General features: G+C 48.7%; 1 pseudogene; it reads right to left on the reverse strand.

Annotated features, from left to right (window-relative positions):
* The window catches only part of LOC134340083 (keratin, type I cytoskeletal 17-like), a 22195-nt pseudogene extending 18378 nt beyond the window's left edge, over positions 1–3817 (reverse strand).
* Between the last annotated feature and the right edge of the window lie 14406 nt (positions 3818–18223).

Below are 18223 nucleotides of genomic sequence, written 5' to 3' on the forward strand. Positions count from 1 at the left end.
GGAGACCTGTGTATTGTACTAGGGGTCCGCTCAATGGTTCTGTCACAGCGGGGCTGACGCTGCCCTCGGGCCCGGTGGCCCCTGCTTTCGGGCTTCTCTCTCTTCTGTCTGGTGGGAGGGGGAGAGTGGCATCGGTGATTCACCGAGTGCCGACAGAGTCCACGGAACGAGGGGGGGGGGATGACCTGAAGTACAAGGTAGCTCACTCACAAAACGCCGGAGGGACTCGGCAGGTCGGGCAGCATCTATGGGGGCGAATAAACAGCCGGCGTTTCGGGCCGAGACCCTTCATCAGGACTGGAAAAGGGGCGGGGGAGGTGTAATCCTGAATGAGGAGGAGGGGGAGGGATAATCCTGAATGAGGAGGAGGGGGAGGGATAATCCTGAATGAGGAGGAGGGGGGAGGGATAATCCTGAATGAGGAGGAGGGGGAGGTGTAATCTTGAATGAGGAGGAGGGGGAGGGATAATCCTGAATGAGGAGGAGGGGGAGGGATAATCCTGAATGAGGAGGAGGGGGGAGGGATAATCCTGAATGAGGAGGAGGGGGAGGTGTAATCTTGAATGAGGAGGAGGGGGAGGGATAATCCTGAATGAGGAGGAGGGGGAAGTGTAATCCTGAATGAGGAGGAGGGGGAGGGATAATCCTGAATGAGGAGGAAGTGGAGGTGTAATCTTGAATGAGGAGGAGGGGGAGGGATAATCCTGAATGAGGAGGAGGGGGGAGGGATAATCCTGAATGAGGAGGAGGGGGAGGAATAATCCTGAATGAGGAGGAGGGGGGAGGGATAATCCTGAATGAGGAGGAGGGGGAGGGATAATCCTGAATGAGGAGGAGGGGGAGGTGTAATCTTGAATGAGGAGGAGGGGGAGGGATAATCCTGAATGAGGAGGAGGGGGGAGGGATAATCCTGAATGAGGAGGAGGGGGAGGTGTAATCTTGAATGAGGAGAAGGGGGAAGGATAATCCTGAATGGGGAGGAGTGGGAGGGATAATCCTGAATGAGGAGGAGGGGGAGGTGTAATCTTGAATGAGGAGGAGGGGGAGGGATAATCCTGAATGAGGAGGAGGGGGAGGGTAATCCTGAATGAGGAGGAGGGGGAGGTGTAATCCTGAATAAGGAGGAGGGGGGAGGGAGAGGAGGACATGCTGGAAGGTGATTGGTGAAGCCAGGTGGGTGGGGACGGGGGCGGGGATGAAGAGGGCAGCTCGGAGGTGACGGGTGGAAAAGGCAAAGAGCTGGAGAAGAAGGAATCTGACAGGAGAAGAGGGTGGACCGTGGGAGAAAGGGAGGGAGAACGGGCTCCAGGGGGAGGTGATGGGCAGGCGAGGAGGCGAGGTAAGAGCCGTGAGTGGGGAAATGAAGAAGAGGGAAGGGGGAGGAGAAAATGGCCAGAAATTGGAGAAGTTGATGTTCATACCATCAGGCTGGAGGATCACTGGACTGACTATGAGGTGTTGCTCCTCCAGACTGAGGGTGGCCTCATCGTGGCAGAAGACGGGGGCCGTGGACCAGCACGTAGGAATGGGAATGGGGCCGTTGAGGGGGGAAATCGGGAGAGATCGATGTCCACACCATCCCTCCCCGCAGTGTGGTCACTGACAGTGGGACAGCCAGGTGGCCCCAGTCAGCCGCTCAAGAGAGATTTGGCGAGGGCGCGGGTGCCGCCCGCAAGGTGTCCGCAACCTGCCCACCGACTCACTTGGTTCTGAAGTCGTCTGCGGCCAGTTTCGCGTTGTCGATCTGCAGTAGGACCTTGGCGTTGGCCAGCGAGACGGCGTTGATCTGGAAAACACAAAGACAATTCACTTGTTTCTGAACCGTGGGCTGCATGAATTCAGCCCTGTTTGATAAACTTACTGGAATTATTTGAGGATATAATGAGCACAGCGGATAGAGGGGAACAACTGGACCGTATTTTCGTGATTTCAGAAGGCGTTCGATGAGTTGATGCATAAAAGACTTACCCATAAGATATGGATGCATAGAGTTGGGGGTGATGTATTAGCGTGGATAGAGGATTGGTTAACTAATAAAAAGCAGAGTTGGGATACATGGGTGTTACTCTGGTTGGCAATCAGTGGTGAGCGGTGTGCCACAGGGGTCGGTTCTGTGCCGGCAACTGTTCACGATATACATTAACGATCTGGAAGAGGGGACCGAGAGTACTGTATCTGGGTTTGCTGATGATACTAAATTGAGTTGAAAAGCAAATTGAGCAGAGGATATGGAGAGTCTGCAGAGAGATATAGATAGGTTAGGTGAGTGGGCAAGGGTCTGGGAAATGGAGTACAATGTTGGTAAATGCGAGGTCATCTATTTTGGAAGGAAAATGGAAGATCAGATTATTATTTAAATAGTAAAAAATTACAGCACGCTGCTGTGCAGAGGGACTTGGGGGTGCTTGTACATGAATCACAAAAGGCTGGTTTGCAGGTGTAGCAGGCTGTCAAGAAGTCAGATGAAATGTTGGCCTTCACTGCTAGAGGGATTGAACTTAAGAGCAGGAATGTTACGCCGCTGCTGTACAGGATACTGGCGAGGCCACACCTGGAGTACTGTGTGCAGTTCTGGTCTCCTTACTTGAGGAAGGATATACTGGCTTTGGAGGTAGTGAAGAGGAGGTTCACCAGGTTGATTCCAGATATGAGGGGGTCAGACTGTGGGGAGAGATTGAGTTGCCTGGGACTGTACTCACTGCAATTGAGAAGAATGAGAGGAGATCTTATAGAAACATATAAAATTATGAAAGGGATAGATAAGATAGAGGCAGGAAAGTTGTTTCCACTGGTAGGTGCGACTAGAACTAGGGGACATTGCCTCTAGATTCGGGAGAGTAGACTTAGGACGGAGATGAGGAGGAACTGTTTTTTTTTTCCAAAGAGTAGTGAATCTGTGGAATTCACTGCTCAATGAAGCAGTCGAGGCTACCTCAGTAAATATATCTAAGACATGTTGGATAGAGTTTTGCATAGTAGGGGAATTAAGGGTTATGGGGTAAAGACAGGTGGGTGGAGATGAGTCCATGGTCAGATCAGCCATGATCTTATTGAATAACGGAGCAGGCTCGACGGGCCGGATGGCCGACTCCCGCTCCTAGTTCCTTATGTTCTACACTCCCTAACTATTTTGTTCCTTTTTTTGCGCTACTTACTTAATTTAATTATATATACTTATTGTAATTGATAGATTAAAAAATTATGTTTGCAAAGTTTCTTTGCCGCAAGACAGCAAGGTTCACGACGTGGGCCAATGATATTGAACCCGATTTTGAATGGCGAGTTCGGAGATTGACTGACCTGGGCTCGGAGGTCCTGAATGGTCTTCCAGTAGGAGCCCAGGCCTTCGGTGGTGGTGGGAGCCCTCTTCTTGTAGTCTCCCGGATCTGGAGCTCCATCTGGCTGTTGGACTTTTCCAGGGCGCGCACCTTCGCCAGGTAACCGGCCAGGCGGTCGTTCAGGTTCTGCATAGTCAGCTTCTCGTTGATGGCGAACGGCTCCAGCATAGCCAGCCGTAGCCGCCGGCGTGGAACCCCCCGCCATAGCCGCCCGAGTGGAACCCCCCGCCGTAGCCGCCGCCTTTGACCGAGCCATAGCCGGAGGTGGAGATGCGGCTGTGCCGGGTCGAGGCGTTGTGGACGTTGATGGCGCGCCGGGGGTCTGACCGAGCCGCCCGCCACGCTGGTCCTCACCGTGCGGGACGAGCCGCCCAGGATCACGGAGCCGGACTTGCGCCCGGCTGCCGCGTAGCTTTGGTTCGAAAACGAGGAGTGGGACATTGTCGACCCGGATGGGAGTCTCAGTACTCGGGAACACGAGTGGTGCCCGGACCAAGGGACCGGTGAACTTTAAGTACAAGATCTCCGGTGGGCGGTTCGGGAAGATCCGCTGGGCTTCAGAATGCGAACGGTCCGGTTTGAGACGGCGAGGAGGGAATCGGGAGCGATGCCAGAATTTGCCCATTGTTCCGTCCGGTAGAGCGACATACCAAGGAGCGTTGGAGCCTGGAGAATCTCGCCTCTCCGTGGCATTTCATATCTTCGTGACATTTAAACAAACGGTTCACACGGCGGGCACCCGGGCACTGAAAGATCCCGCCTTCAAAGCAACGAGCACATGAACTCAAGTTCGGGTCGGCGGAGCTTCTAGCCTGACGGCGTGAAATGGAGGAGGCGCCACGCCCAGAGGGGAGCGTTCACCTCCCTCGGTGGAGACGAATCTCCACCCTGCCGCCCAGTCAGCACTTTGACATGTCGGAATCCGGATCACGCTCACTGTCGCCGGCGTGTGTAGTGAAGCGTGTTACTTTGCCGCAGTAGAAAATACATAAGAATTACAGTGAAAAATGAAGATAAATATATTAAATCAGTAGGGCAAAAGTAGTGAGGTAGTGTTCACGGGTTCATTGCCCGTTCAGAATTCGGATGGCGGAGGGGAAGAAGCTGTTCCTGAATCGTTGAGTGTGTGTCTCCAGGCTCCTGTACCTCCTCCCTGATGGCAGAGGGGAAGAAGCTGTTCCTGAATCGTTGAGTGTGTGTCTTCAGGCTCCTGTACCTCCTCCCTGATGGCAGAGGGGAAGAAGCTGTTCCTGAATCGCTGAGTGTGTGTCTCCAGGCTCCTGTACCTCCTCCCTGATGGCAGAGGGGAAGAAGCTGTTCCTGAATCATTGAGTGTGTGTCTTCAGGCTCCTGTACCTCCTCCCTGATGGTAGCCATGAGAAGAGGGGATGTCCTGGGTGGTGGGGGTCCTTAATGATGGATGCCACCTTCTTGAGGCATTTCTCCTTTTGAAGCTCACCTATCTTCTCCCAGGCTCTCACTACATCCCCACCGTCCCCTCACCTGGTCTCACTCATCACCTGCCGGACTGTACCCGTCCCGTCCCCCTCTGGTCTCACTCCTCACCTGGTCTCATCACCTTCTGGCCTGTACCCATCCCATACTCCTTACCTGGTCCCTAGGAGCGGTCATGTCTCCCAAGACTAAGGCTCTGTGTTCTGCGTTCCTGTCTCCCAAGACCAAAACTGAGCTTCGTGTCCTCATCCAGTTCTGGTCCCGCGTCCTGCCGCCACGTCCGGTCCTGTTGACCTGCCATGTCTTGTCCTCACCTAGATCTGGAGTCCGAGCCCGAGCTGAGACCCAGGTTCCAGGTCCCTGTCCAGTCTCTGGCTCGGAGTCCTTGTCCAGGTTCCTAGTTCCCACTTCCTGGTCCTGGTCCCGCTCTCCTAGCCAAAGTCCTAGCCCAAGTCTGTGTTCTTGTCCCTGCTCCTAGTCTGCATCCAGTCACGTCCCTAACTCTAGTCCTAGTCCTGTTCCTAGTACTTCAGTGTCTGTGTCTTGCATTTGGGTCCGCTCCCAATGCCCCTTCTCTGACACAGCCGCGGTTTGCAGCTCATCTAGGAGAAGGAAAACTCTGATCTCAAACCTCCTGCTGCCTTGCGGCTGTACCCAATCATGGGGAAGGCTTCGGGGGTAAAGCCCGAGGGAAAATTCTGGAGCTGCAGTCCCCAGGAAGTTGAGTTCACGCCGACTGGCAACTCCTGGTGCCAAACTGTCCTGGTCTCTTCCATTCCATAGAACATAGAACATAGAAAACCCACAGCACAATACAGGTCCTTCGGCCCACAAAGCTGTGCGGAATATGTCTCTACCTTAGAACTACCTAGGTTTTACCCATAGCCCTCTATTTTTCTAAGCTCCATGTAGCCATCCTGGACTCTCTTAAAAGACCCCATCATTTCCACCTCCACCGCCATCGCCGGCAGCCCATTCCACACACTCACCGTTCTCTGTGTAAAAAACTTAGCCCTGACATCTCCCCTGTACCTACTTCCCAGCACCTTAAAACTGTGTCCTCTCATGCTAGCCATTTCAGCCCTGGGGAAAAGCCTCTGACTATCCACACGATCAATGCCTCTCATCATCTTGTACACCTCTATCAGGTCACCTCTCATCCTCCATCGCTCCAAGGAGAAAAGGCCGAGTTTGCTCAACCTATTCTCATAAGGCATGCTCCCCAATCCAGGCAATATCCTTGTAAATCTCCTCTGCACCCTTTCTATAGTTTCCAACTCCTTCCTGTAGTGAGGCGACCAGAACTGATCACAGTACTCCAAGTGGGGTCTGACCAGGGTCCTATATAGCTGCAACATTACCTCTCGGCTCTTAAACTCAATCGCACGATTGATGAAGGCCAATGCACCGTATGCCTTCTTAACAACAGAGTCAACCTGCGTAGCAGCTTTTAGTGTCCTGTGGACTCTGACCCCAAGATCCTTCTGATCCCCCACATTGCCAAGAGTCTTACCATTAATACTCTATTCTGCCATCATATTTGACCTATCAAAATGAACCACCTCACACTTATCTGGGTTGAACTCTATCTGCACTTCTTAGCCCAGTTTTGCATCCTATCAATGTCCCACTGTAACCTCTGACAGCCCTCCACACTACCCACAACACACCCAACCTTTGTGTCATCAGAAAATTTACTAACCCATCCCTCCACTTCCTCATCCAGGTCATTTATAAAAATCACAAAGAGTAGGGGTCCCAGAACAGACCCCTGAGGTACACCACTGGTCACCAACCTCCATCCAGAATATGACCCGTCTACAACCACTCTTTGCCTTCTGTGGGCAAGCCAGTTCTGAATCCACAAAGCAAGGTCCCCTTGGATCCCATGCATCCTCAAAAAATGCAATCAGGCTCGTAAGGCACAACCTGCCTTTGACAAAGCCATGCTGACTATTCCTAATCATATTATGCCTCTCCAAATGTTCATAAATCCTGCCTCTCAGAATCTTCTCCATCAGCTTACCAACCGCTGAATAAGACTCACTGGTCTATAATTTCCTGAGCTATATCTACTCCCTTTCTTGAATAAGCGAACATCCAAAAGCTCCAGCACATTCTATTCCTTAATATCTACATGCTCAAGCTTTTCAGTCCACTGCAAGCCATCCCTACAATCGCCAAAATCCTTTTCCGTAGTGAATACTGAAGCAAAGTAATCATTAAGTACGTGCACTATTTCCTCCGGTTTCATACACACTTTTCCATTGTCACACTTAATTGGTTCTATTCTCTCACATCTTCTCCTTTGCTCTTCACGTACTTGTAGAATGCCTTGGGGTTTTCCTTAATCCTGTCCGCCAAGGCCTTCTCATGGCCCCTTCTGGCTCTCCTAATTGCATTCTTAAACACCTTCCAGCTCGCCTTATAATCTTCTAGATTCATATCATTACCTAGTTTTTTGAACCTTTCGTAAGCTCTTCTTTCCTTCTTGACTAGATTTACAACAGCCTTTGTAAAGATCAGAGTTGAGGAGGAACTTCGTCTCCCAGAGAGTTGTGGAGGTGTGGAACGCGCTGCCTCAGAAGGCAGTGGAGGCCAATTCTCTGGATGCTTTCAAGGAGGAGCTAGATAGGTATCTTATGGATAGGGGAATCAAGGGTTATGGGGACAAGGCAGGAACCGGGTATTGATAGTAGATGATCAGCCATGATCTCAGAATGGCAGTGCAGGCTCGAAGGGCCGAATGGTCTACTTCTGCACCTATTGTCTGTTGTCTATTGTTCATTCTTAAGCTCCTTCCAGCTCGCCGTATAATCTTCTAGATCTCTATCATTACCGAGTTCTTTGAACCTTTCGTAAGCTCTTCTTTCCTTCTTGACTAGATTTACAACAGCTTTTGTACACCATGGATCTTGTCCCCTACTATCCTTTTCATGTCTCATTGGAACGTACCTACTCAGAACCCCACGCAAATATCCCCTGAACATTCGCCACATTTCTTTGGTACGTTGCCCTGAGAACACCTGTTTCCAATTTATGTTCCTTTGAGCTTGCGTTCTGTTTGCAAATTTGCTTGTTTTTACAGACGGTATGGTTTGGTTTTTTGTTCCCCTTCCTGCACGCTGGGTGTTTGGCAAGCGCTCTTTTTTTTTTGTGTTCTTTTGGGTCTCTTTCTTTTGCGACTGCCTATTAGGAGACGAATCTCAAGATGTGCTTATTGTTTGATAATAAATGAACTTGGATAAAAATGTAACCAAGGCAAGTACATGTCTGATAGAGCTATTTCAAAAAGCACATAATTCAGACAATGGTAGTAAAATCATTTCAAGCATGTGAAAGGGTTTGTCAAATCTTAAAACACATTCGACTTCATACATTAAAACAAAATGGGAGAAGGAAGGAGGGATAATAATATCTGAGGAAGACTGGACAATAATATGGAGGTATCAATGGAAGTGAACCAGTTCACAGAAACGGAGGGAGTTCGGGTGGAAAAACTTGATCAGATATTTTATTACACCCTCTCAGAAATCCCACTATGATAACAACCTCCCTGTTTGCTGGAGAAATTGTGGAAATCAAAATGCAAACCATTATCATATTTTCTGGGAATGCCCCATTATCAGAGACTATTGGAGTGGGATACATAATGCCCTACAAGACATCTTTAAATGTGAAATACCCTTAGAGAGTAAGACCATATATTTTGGGTATATACCTCAACAATGGTTGAAAAGAGATAAATATTTAATGAATATACTGATGGTGGCTGGTAAAAAGACCCTTACCAGGAAATGGTTATCACAGGAGAGCCCAACTGTAAACGTATGGATGGAAATTACAATGGACATTTAGAAAATGGAGATGATAACAGCATCTGTTAATCATAACTTGGAACAATTTGATTCATACTGGGAAAATGGTTTAACTACATAACACCTCACAGGCCTGATTTTATTCTCACATGTCAATGAATATGTTGTAAAAAAAACACTCCCTACTTTGTACATAGTTTTCTTCTTTCAATTGTTCTTTCTTTCCTCTCCTTTCTATAGGTGTACACCTCAGATAAATATTATATAACCATATAACCATATAACAATTACAGCATGGAAACAGACCATCTCGGCCCTTCTAGTCCATGCCGAACTCTTACTCTCACCTAGTCCCACCGACCTGCACTCAGCCCATAACCCTCCATTCCTTTCCTGTCCATATATCTATCCAATTTAACTTTAAACGACAACATCGATCCTGCCTCAACCACTTCTGCTGGAAGCTCGTTCCACACAGCTACCACTTTCTGAGTAAGGAAGTTCCCCCTCGTGTTACCCTTAAACTTTTGCCCTTTAACTCTCAACTCATGTCCTCTTGTTTGAATCTCCCCCATTCTCAATGGAAAAAGCTTATCCGCGTCAACTCTATCGACCCCCCTCATAATTTTAAACACCTCTATCAAGCCCCCTCTCAACCTTCTACGCTCCAAAGAATAAAGACCCAACTTGTTCAACCTTCCTCTGTAACTTAGGAGATGAAACCCAGACAACATTTTAGTAAACCTCCTCTGTACTCTCTCTATTTTGTTAACATCTTTCCTATAATTCGGTGACTAGAACTGTGCACAATACTCCAAATTTGGCCTCACCAATGCCTTATGTGGAGATTTGTGACAAATATGATTATACGATATATATGTACAGTGTCTGAAATACATCTTATGGAAATGTCTGTTTGATGATGAACTTCAATAAAAAATAAATTAGAAGAAACAATTAATAAATATACTTCGAACTTTGAACCTTGTCAGCTGCCCGGAGACGGGGAGCCTGCTGCGTGGGTGACAGCTCGCTCTCCGTGTCGCGTCGCCCTGGCTTGCAACCGGCAACTTGGACCGCCATGGTCAACCCCTTACCAACAGAGGGTATCAAAACGTAAGCAAGCATTCCCCCCCCCCCCCCCCACTGGGTGAGACTCGGAACGGAGGTCATGGGTTGAGGGTGAAAGATGAAAAGTTTAAGGGGAACTTCTGCACTCAGGGGTCGGTGAGAGTGCGGAGGGAGCTGCCAGCGGGAGCGGTGGACGCGGCTCCAATTTCAACATTTAAGAGCAGTTTGGATAGGTGCGAGGACGGGACGGGGTGTGGAGGGGTTTGGCCCAGATGCAGGCAGCAAACCGTTTCGGGATGGGGGTTGTTGGCCAGAAAGAACAATAGTTTACAAGCCAGTGAATTTGAATAGATCAAGGACAGAGCTTGATTCTTGCCGGTGAGGACTCCCACTTTATGAAGAGACTCTATGTTCTCCATTTTATGAGGTGAGGCTGCTTGGCCTGATCAGTGTTTTAAAGTAGACACAATGATTCTCCCGGTAATCTGCTGGATTGGGGGCCATTTCCGAATAAGAAGTGACTGCACCTGTGATGTGTCCTTTGGCAGGAGGGAACACGCAGGTTTGTGAATGTCGGGGGCCCGCGTCTGCTCTGCGTGACTCCAGCTTGGCTGCTGATTGAGAACAAAGAGCCGCGAATGACTGACCGTCACCGGCGGGGGAGAGGCCGATGAGTGGATGCTGACCACGGAGCCAAGCCGGGAACACGGTCAGGAACGTGACCCACAGCCAATGACACCGGAATGCAACGTCTGAATTGGTGAGAACTGAGTGTAAAAGCAGAGATGGTTACCTACAACCCAGCAATGATTCTGAAAGAGGTTCACCATCGTGGATGTGGCGATTCAGAATGGGACAACGTGGCCAGTAACAGAAACCCCTTTTGAACTGGTATCGTTCCTAGTCTTTGACTGGATATGGAAGGTCAGGAAAATTCAGTGGGCGTGCACACCTCACGTGGTCTGTACACACCGGCTGGGTGTTGAAAAAGGCAAACAACGCCTCTTTCACCTCAGATGGTTGAAGAAGTTTGATATGGGCCCCCAAATCCCAAGAACTTCCTACAGGGGCACAATTGAGAGCATCCTGACTGGCTGCATCACTGCCTGGTACGGGAACTGTACCTCCCTCAATCGCAGGACTCTGCAGAGAGTGGTGTGGACAGCCCAGCGCATCTGTAGATGTGAACTTCCCACTATTCAGGACATTTACAGAGACAGGTGTGTAAAAAGGGCCCGAAGGATCATTGGGGACCCGAGTCACCCCAACCACAAACTGTTCCAGCTGCTACCAACCGGGAAACGGTACCACAGCATAAAAGCCAGGACCGACAGGCTCCGGGACAGATTCTTCCACCAGGCCATCAGACTGATGAACTCACACTGACTTGAGTGTATTTCTATATTACATCGACTATTCCGGTTATATAGCGGGAGGGGGGAACGTCGACTCAGACCATGAGAGGCCTGCGTCGGGCATCTTCATGCCTTACAGGGCGCAGATTGGAAGTCTGTGTGGGGCCCCACTCCTCACACAGGCACTAGAGCAATGTGTGGGTAAGTGCCTTGCTCAAGGGCACAAACACGCTGCCACAGCTGAGGCTCGAATTGGCGACCTTCAGATCACTAGACGAACGCCTTAACCACTTGGCCACGTGCCCGACACACGTTTAGTATAAATTACTATGATTGCACATGGCACATTTAGACAGAGGCCTAACATAAAGATTTTTACTCCTCACATATGCGAAGGATGTAAGAAATGAAGTCAATTCAATCCAATTCACAGGTATTAAGTTCACGTGTTCTTCCACCAAGACAATAAAGGAACTTGTCAGTAATTGCAGATTCTCTCTGTGCCTCCCTGATCATTATTACAAGGGGTGATCCTTGTAACAGGCTGAAGGGCCTGTGGTGCTCTACGACCTGAATTACGGCACCAGACAAATTGCCATCAAAATGGTGTTCACAGGATTCACTGTGTTCAGCGGAAGGATAAGGTATCCAACGTGTATCAGTTCGACCAGACCATCATCCCCCAGCACTGGGAAATTCAAAGCGAATCAGTTTTGTTACAGACTCAGTGGCCACACCTGCTCGTTAACACAAATATCTAACGTGGCCGCAACTCCAATACATAAAAACACGCAGACGTGGTCAAGAGGTTCAGCTGTTGCTGAGATCAAACATCAGAATGGGGGAAGAAATGTGATCTGAGTGACTTTGACCGTGGAATAATTGTTGGTGCCAGACGGGGTGGTTTGAGTATCTCAGAAACTACTGGCCTCCTGGGATCTTCACGTGAGACCCTCTCTGAAGTTTAGAGAGATCGGTGCGAGAAACAAAAAGACAGCCAGTGAGAGACAGTTCTGTGGGCGAAAATGCCTGGTAATCGAGAGAGGTCAGAGGAGAATGGCCAGACTGGTTCAAGCTGACGGGAAGGTGACAGTAACTCAGATAACCACACGTTACAACAGTGGTGTGCCGAAGAGCATCTCTGAACACACAGCATGTTGAACTTGAAGAGGACGGATTACAGCAACAGAAGACCACGAACATACACTCATTGTCCACTTCAATAGGTACAGGATTTTCCTAATAAAGTGGACACTGAGTGTTTATCCAGAAATTTCTTACTTTGCTGCAGCAATACATTAGATACAAAAATATATATCTCTGGGGAGGGCACCAGGGTACAGTATCGGGGTGTTGGTGCTCAGAATTCGGTTCTGTCTGCAGGGGATTTCACTTTAAGGCACTGGATGTAAGTTTGGATTTCTACTGAGCTGGGTTTGGAGACAGAACTGAGCAGCTGGTGACTGAAGGCAGGTTGTTGATATTACTTCTTCAAGGACAGGTTGCCTGCTTGTATTTCTTCACAAAGGAAAGAGGGATTACTTGAATGACAGTTGATGCTCAGTACCATGAGATAAATAGGAGGTCAGATAATACAGACCTCAGACACATGATCTGGACACTGAATGAGCATTGTTGTGCCCACAGAGAAAGTGGGTTTTGGAGGATCGATCAGGCAGATCGATCCAATTACTCTACCAGTGAAGGAGAAGGGGTTGACTGGTGGGGAGTTGTCTATGTGTCCACCCTTGCCGGGGTGATAGCTCCACCACACGAAAACTGGTCCCCCTGGTTAAAGTCACAGTCGGTGACTTGTGAAGGATTTCGGAGGACGACAAGAAGACTCACCTGAAGACTCAACTCACTCCCTCTCTCTCTCTCTCTCCATCACTACTCAACTAAATACCACGAACTGAACTGAACCGAACTTTACTCAACTTCATAAGACTGTATCTTTTTACCCCTAGACTTAAAGAAGCTTGGTTTTTCATATAACTATTTCCACACTTACTGATTTACTTACTTATATATATAATCATTGCTAACCTGTTTGATTTATTTACATTTATATTATTGTATTGCATATTTACTAATAAATATTAGTAATTTATATCAATATGAAACTCCAAAGTGGTTTCTATTTCTGCTGGTTTCTTTATTCCCATCACGGGGTACGTGACAAGTGACAGTGATTTTATTGAGGTCCTCTCCTCCCATTTCATCCATAACATCCTTCTTTGTCATATTAGACATGTCCTCCACCATGAAGATCGACACAAAATAGTCATTCAATTCCTCAGCCATTTCCTTATCACCCAATATCAATTTCCCCTTCTCGTCTTCCAAGGGACCTACGTTGACTTTAGCCACCCTCTTCCGCTTAATATATTTAGAAAAACTTTTGCTATCTGTTTTTATATTCTGTGCCAATTTACTTTCATACTCTATCTTCCCTTTCCGTATTTCTTGTTTAGTTGTTCTCTGTTGCTTTTTAAAGTTTTCCCAATCCTCCAGTCTCCCACTACTCTTTGTGACATTGTACACATGAACTTTTAATTTGATACTATCTTTTATTTCCTTAGTTATCCAAGGCTGGCTCTCCCCACACTTACTGTCCTTACTTTTGACGGAATATACTTTTGTTGAGCACTGTGGAAAATCTCTTTGAAAGTATTCTACTGTTCCTTAACTGTCCTACCAAATAGCCTGTGCTCCCAATCCACATTAGCCAACTCCTCCCTCATCCTGTTGTAGTCTCCCTTGTTCAAGCATAATACACTAGATTTAGATCTAGCTATTTCATCCTCCATCTGCATGTGAAATTCAATCATCCTATGATCACTCTTCCCAAGAGGATCCCTGACTACAAGATCGTTAATCTTACCTGTCTCACTGCACAGGACTAGATCTAAAATAGTATTTTCCCTTGTAGGTTCACTAACATGCTCCTCAAGAAAGCCATCACGGACGCATTCTATAAAGTCGTCCTCAAGACTTCCTTGACCAACCTGATTCACCCAATCTATGTGGAAGTTAAAATCCCCCATGACCACTGCCATTCCGTTCTGACAAGCCTCAGTTATTTCTTGGTTAATTGCCTCTGCAATATTTTTATTAGGTGGCCTATAGACAACACCCAGCAGTGATTTTTTCTCTTTACTTTTATTAGTCTCTACCCAAATGGACTCAACATTCTGCTCCATAGATCTTGTATCGTCTCTCACAATCGCCCTGATCTCATCCCTAATCAAGAGCGCCACCCCACCTCCTCTGCCTTCCTGCCTGTCTTTCCGTATTACCTGATACCCTTGGATATTTAATTCCCAGTCATCTCCACCTTGCAACCAGGTTTCTGTAATGGCCACTAAATCATATGCCTTGGTACTGATCTGTGCCACAGGTTCACTAACCTTGTTTCTAATACTATGGGCATTTAGATAAAGTACACTTACAGTATACTGATTGTCCTTTTACAATCTAGTGACCTATGCGATTTTTGCTTTTTACTTTTATGCACTCTACTCTTACTTTTTTCTTCGCTAACTCTAGCTTTGGTCTCTGTATCACTTCCCTCCTCTTTTCTGTGTGGGTTCCCATCCCCCTGCCATATTAGTTTAAAACCCCCCCAACAGCACTGGCAAACAATCTCCCTCGGACATTGATCCTGGCCCTGCCCAGATGTAGACCGTCCGGACGGTACTGGTCCCACCTCCCCCACTGTAATGGACGAGAATGGATGCCCCTCTATCCTGAGGCTGTCTTGTCCTAGACTCTCCCACCATGGGAAACATCCTTTCCACATCTACTCTGTCTGGGCCTTTCAACATTCAAAAGGTTTCAATGAGATCCTCCCCTCATCCTTCTGAATTCCAGCGAGTACAGACCCAGAGCCATCAAACGTTCCTCGTATGATAACCCTTTCATTCCTGGAATCATCCTTGTGAACCTCCTCTGGACCCTCTCCAAAGCCAGCTCATCTTTTCTAGATGAGGGGCCCAAATCTGTTCACAATACCCAGGGTGAGACCTCACCAGTGCCTTATAAAGCCTCAGCATCACATCCCTGCTCTTGTATTCTAGACCTCTTGAAATGAATGCTAACATTGCATTTGCCTTCCTCACCACTGACTCTACCTGCAAGTTAACCTTCAGACTGTTCTGCAGAAGGACTCCCAAGTCCCTCTGCATCTCAGATTTTTGGATTTTCTCCCCATTTGGAAAATAGTCCGCACATTTATTTCTTTTCCCAAAATGCATGACCATGCATTTTCCAACATCCATGGGTTCTGGTTTGAGATTGGCTGGTTCGCTCTCTCAAAGACAGACACTCACCCACATAAATCCTGGTGACAACCGTGGCGTATTCATTCACACGCAAAGACGAATCCCTGAATGTTGTCCAGTCTACCGAGCTAGAGGTGTCCTGTGAGCTCCCCTCCGCCTCCCTTGCTCCCTCACAGTCTTCAGTCCCTACCTGTACCCCGGGAGCAGAGGCACACTACAGCTGATGCTGACCACCCACTGACCTGTGAACGGCTCCTTTCCGACACACTCCTTTCCGGGAGAATTCAATGAGGCAGTGCTGGACCGACTCCCCGAAGAATCCCCTCAAAGAGAGAGCAGCGAAGTGGGACACCAGAATTTAAAGGGGAATGCCAAAGCTTGGCCGTGGACGGTAGGAAGCCCGGCGGCGAGAGGAGGAGGAGGGTCAGGAATGGGGCTGGCAACCTCATACCGTAAAACAACCCGGGAACTCCAACGGAAGCTCCAGAGGCCTTGTCCCTGTGCGAGGAACGATCTTCACCTCGACATCGTCCGGCGAAAGCTGAAGCCACTGGGCTGATCAACCATCCATCGGCCCGGGACGGAGCTGCTGTTGGCGGCCTACGAGAGTTCAGAGCTGGTCTGGACGGGCCTACGACCAAGGGCGACCTTCAACCTTCACCCTCCGCCAGTCTTGCCCTCCAACGTCAGTCAGGTTTCAAGCTGGTGCCCGGGTACAGACGAGATGATAACCCGCCCACCATCAAGGACAGAAAGGTGTGGGAAAAGGGGCCGGCAACATCGTGAAGGATCCCACCCACCCTGCTCACGGACTGTTTGTCCCTCTCCCGTCAGGGAGGAGGCTCCGTAGCATCCACACCAGAATCGGAATCAGGTTTATTATCACCGGCATGTGACGTGAAACTTGTTAACTTAGCAGCAGCAGTTCAATGCAATACATAATCTAGCAGCGAGAGAAAAAACCCATAATAATATATAAACAAGTAAATCAATTTCCGGTGGTACAAACTGGGGTATCTCCAGGTTGTAGTGGACAACCATGACATCCTCTGTGCCGTGTTTTGCCCTCTGCTGTCTACGGACCGTTGCAGAACCTCCTCCCTGTTCTCACATTGTTCTCACTCCAGATCTCATCCGCTCAGTCCGTTGGAGCTGGGACAGGCAGGTCCCTGTCTCACCGGGGTACGAGTCCGCCGGCTAACTCATATGACCATAACACAATCAGTGACAGACCACACCGATCTGGGCATTCAACCATTGTGGAAAAGACAACAAATATGTGGAAATGCAAATATCAGAATCGGGTTCGTTATCACCGGCATGTGACATGAAGTATATTTTTCAAAAAATGTGAGGTAGTGTCCAAGGGTTCAATGTCTGTTCAGAAATCGGATGGCAGAGGGGAAGAAGCTGTTTCTGAATCGTTGAGTGTGTGTCTTCAGGCTCCTGTACCTCCTCCCTGATGGCAGAGGGAAAGAAGCTGTTCCTGAATCGTTGAGTGTGTGTCTTCAGGCTCCTGTACCTCCTCCCTGATGGCAGAGGGGAAGGAGCTGTTCCTGAATCGTTGAGTGTGTGTCTTCAGGCTCCTGTACCTCCTCCCTGATGGCAGAGGGGAAGAAGTTGTTCCTGAATCGTTGAGTGTGTGTCTTCAGGCTCCTGTACCTCCTCCCTGATGGCAGAGGGGAAGAAGCTGTTCCTGAATCGTTGAGTGTGTGTCTTCAGGCTCCTGTACCTCCTCCCTGATGGCAGAGGGGAAGAAGCTGTTCCTGAATCATTGAGTGTGTGTCTTCAGGCTCCTGTACCTCCTCCCTGATGGTAACAGTGAGAAAAGGGCATGTCCTGGGTGCTGGATACCGCCTTTCTGAGACACCACTCCCTGAAGATGTCCTGGGTACTTTGTAGGCTGGTACCCAAGATGGAGCTGATTAGATTTACAACCCTCTGCAGCTTCTTTCGGTCCTGTGCAGTAGCCCCTCCATACCAGACAGTGATGCAGCCTGTCAGAATGCTCTCCACGGTAAAATTATAGAAGTTTTTGAGTGTATTTGTTGACATACCAAATCTCTTCAAACTCCTAATGAAGTATAGCCACTATCTTGCCTTCTTTAAAACTGCATCGATATGTTGGGACCAGGTTAGATCCTCAGAGATCTTGACACCCAGGAACTTGAAACTGCTCACTCTCTCCACTTCTGATCCCTCTAGGAGGATTGGTATGTGTTCCTTCGTCTTACCCTTCCTGAAGTCCACAATCAGCTCTTTCGTCTTACTGATGTTGAGTGCCAGGTTGTTGCTGTGACACCACTCCACTAGTTGGCATATCTCACTCCTGTACACCCTCTCGTCACCACCTGAGATTCTACCAACAATGGTTGTAACATCAGCAAATTTACAGATGGTATTTCAGCTATGCCTAGTCACACAGTCGTGTCTATAGAGAGAGTAGAGCAGTGGGCTAAGCACACACCCCTGAGGTGCACCAGTGTTGATCGTCAGTGAGGAGGATATGTTATCACCAATCCGCACAGATTGTGGTCTTCTGGTTCGGAAGTCGAGGATCCAATTGCAGAGGGAGGTACAGAGGCCCAGGTTCTACAAATTCTCAGTCAGGATTGGGGGAATGAACATATTAAATGCTGAGCTATAGTCGATGAACAGAAACAGTGACTTTCCCCAAGCACCTCCACCCACTGACCCACCCCTCCACACCCCCAACCACCCACTGACCACCTCTCCACACCCCTAAACACCCACTGACCCACCCCTCCACACCAATCACCCACTGACCGACCCCTCCACACCCTCAATCACCCACCAACCCACCCCTGCACACCCCCAACCACCCACTGACCCACCCCTCCACACCCCCAATCACCCACTGACCCACCCCTCCACACCCCCAA

The sequence above is a fragment of the Mobula hypostoma genome, chromosome X1 (genome assembly GCF_963921235.1).
Source record: "Mobula hypostoma chromosome X1, sMobHyp1.1, whole genome shotgun sequence".
NCBI lineage: Eukaryota > Metazoa > Chordata > Chondrichthyes > Myliobatiformes > Myliobatidae > Mobula > Mobula hypostoma.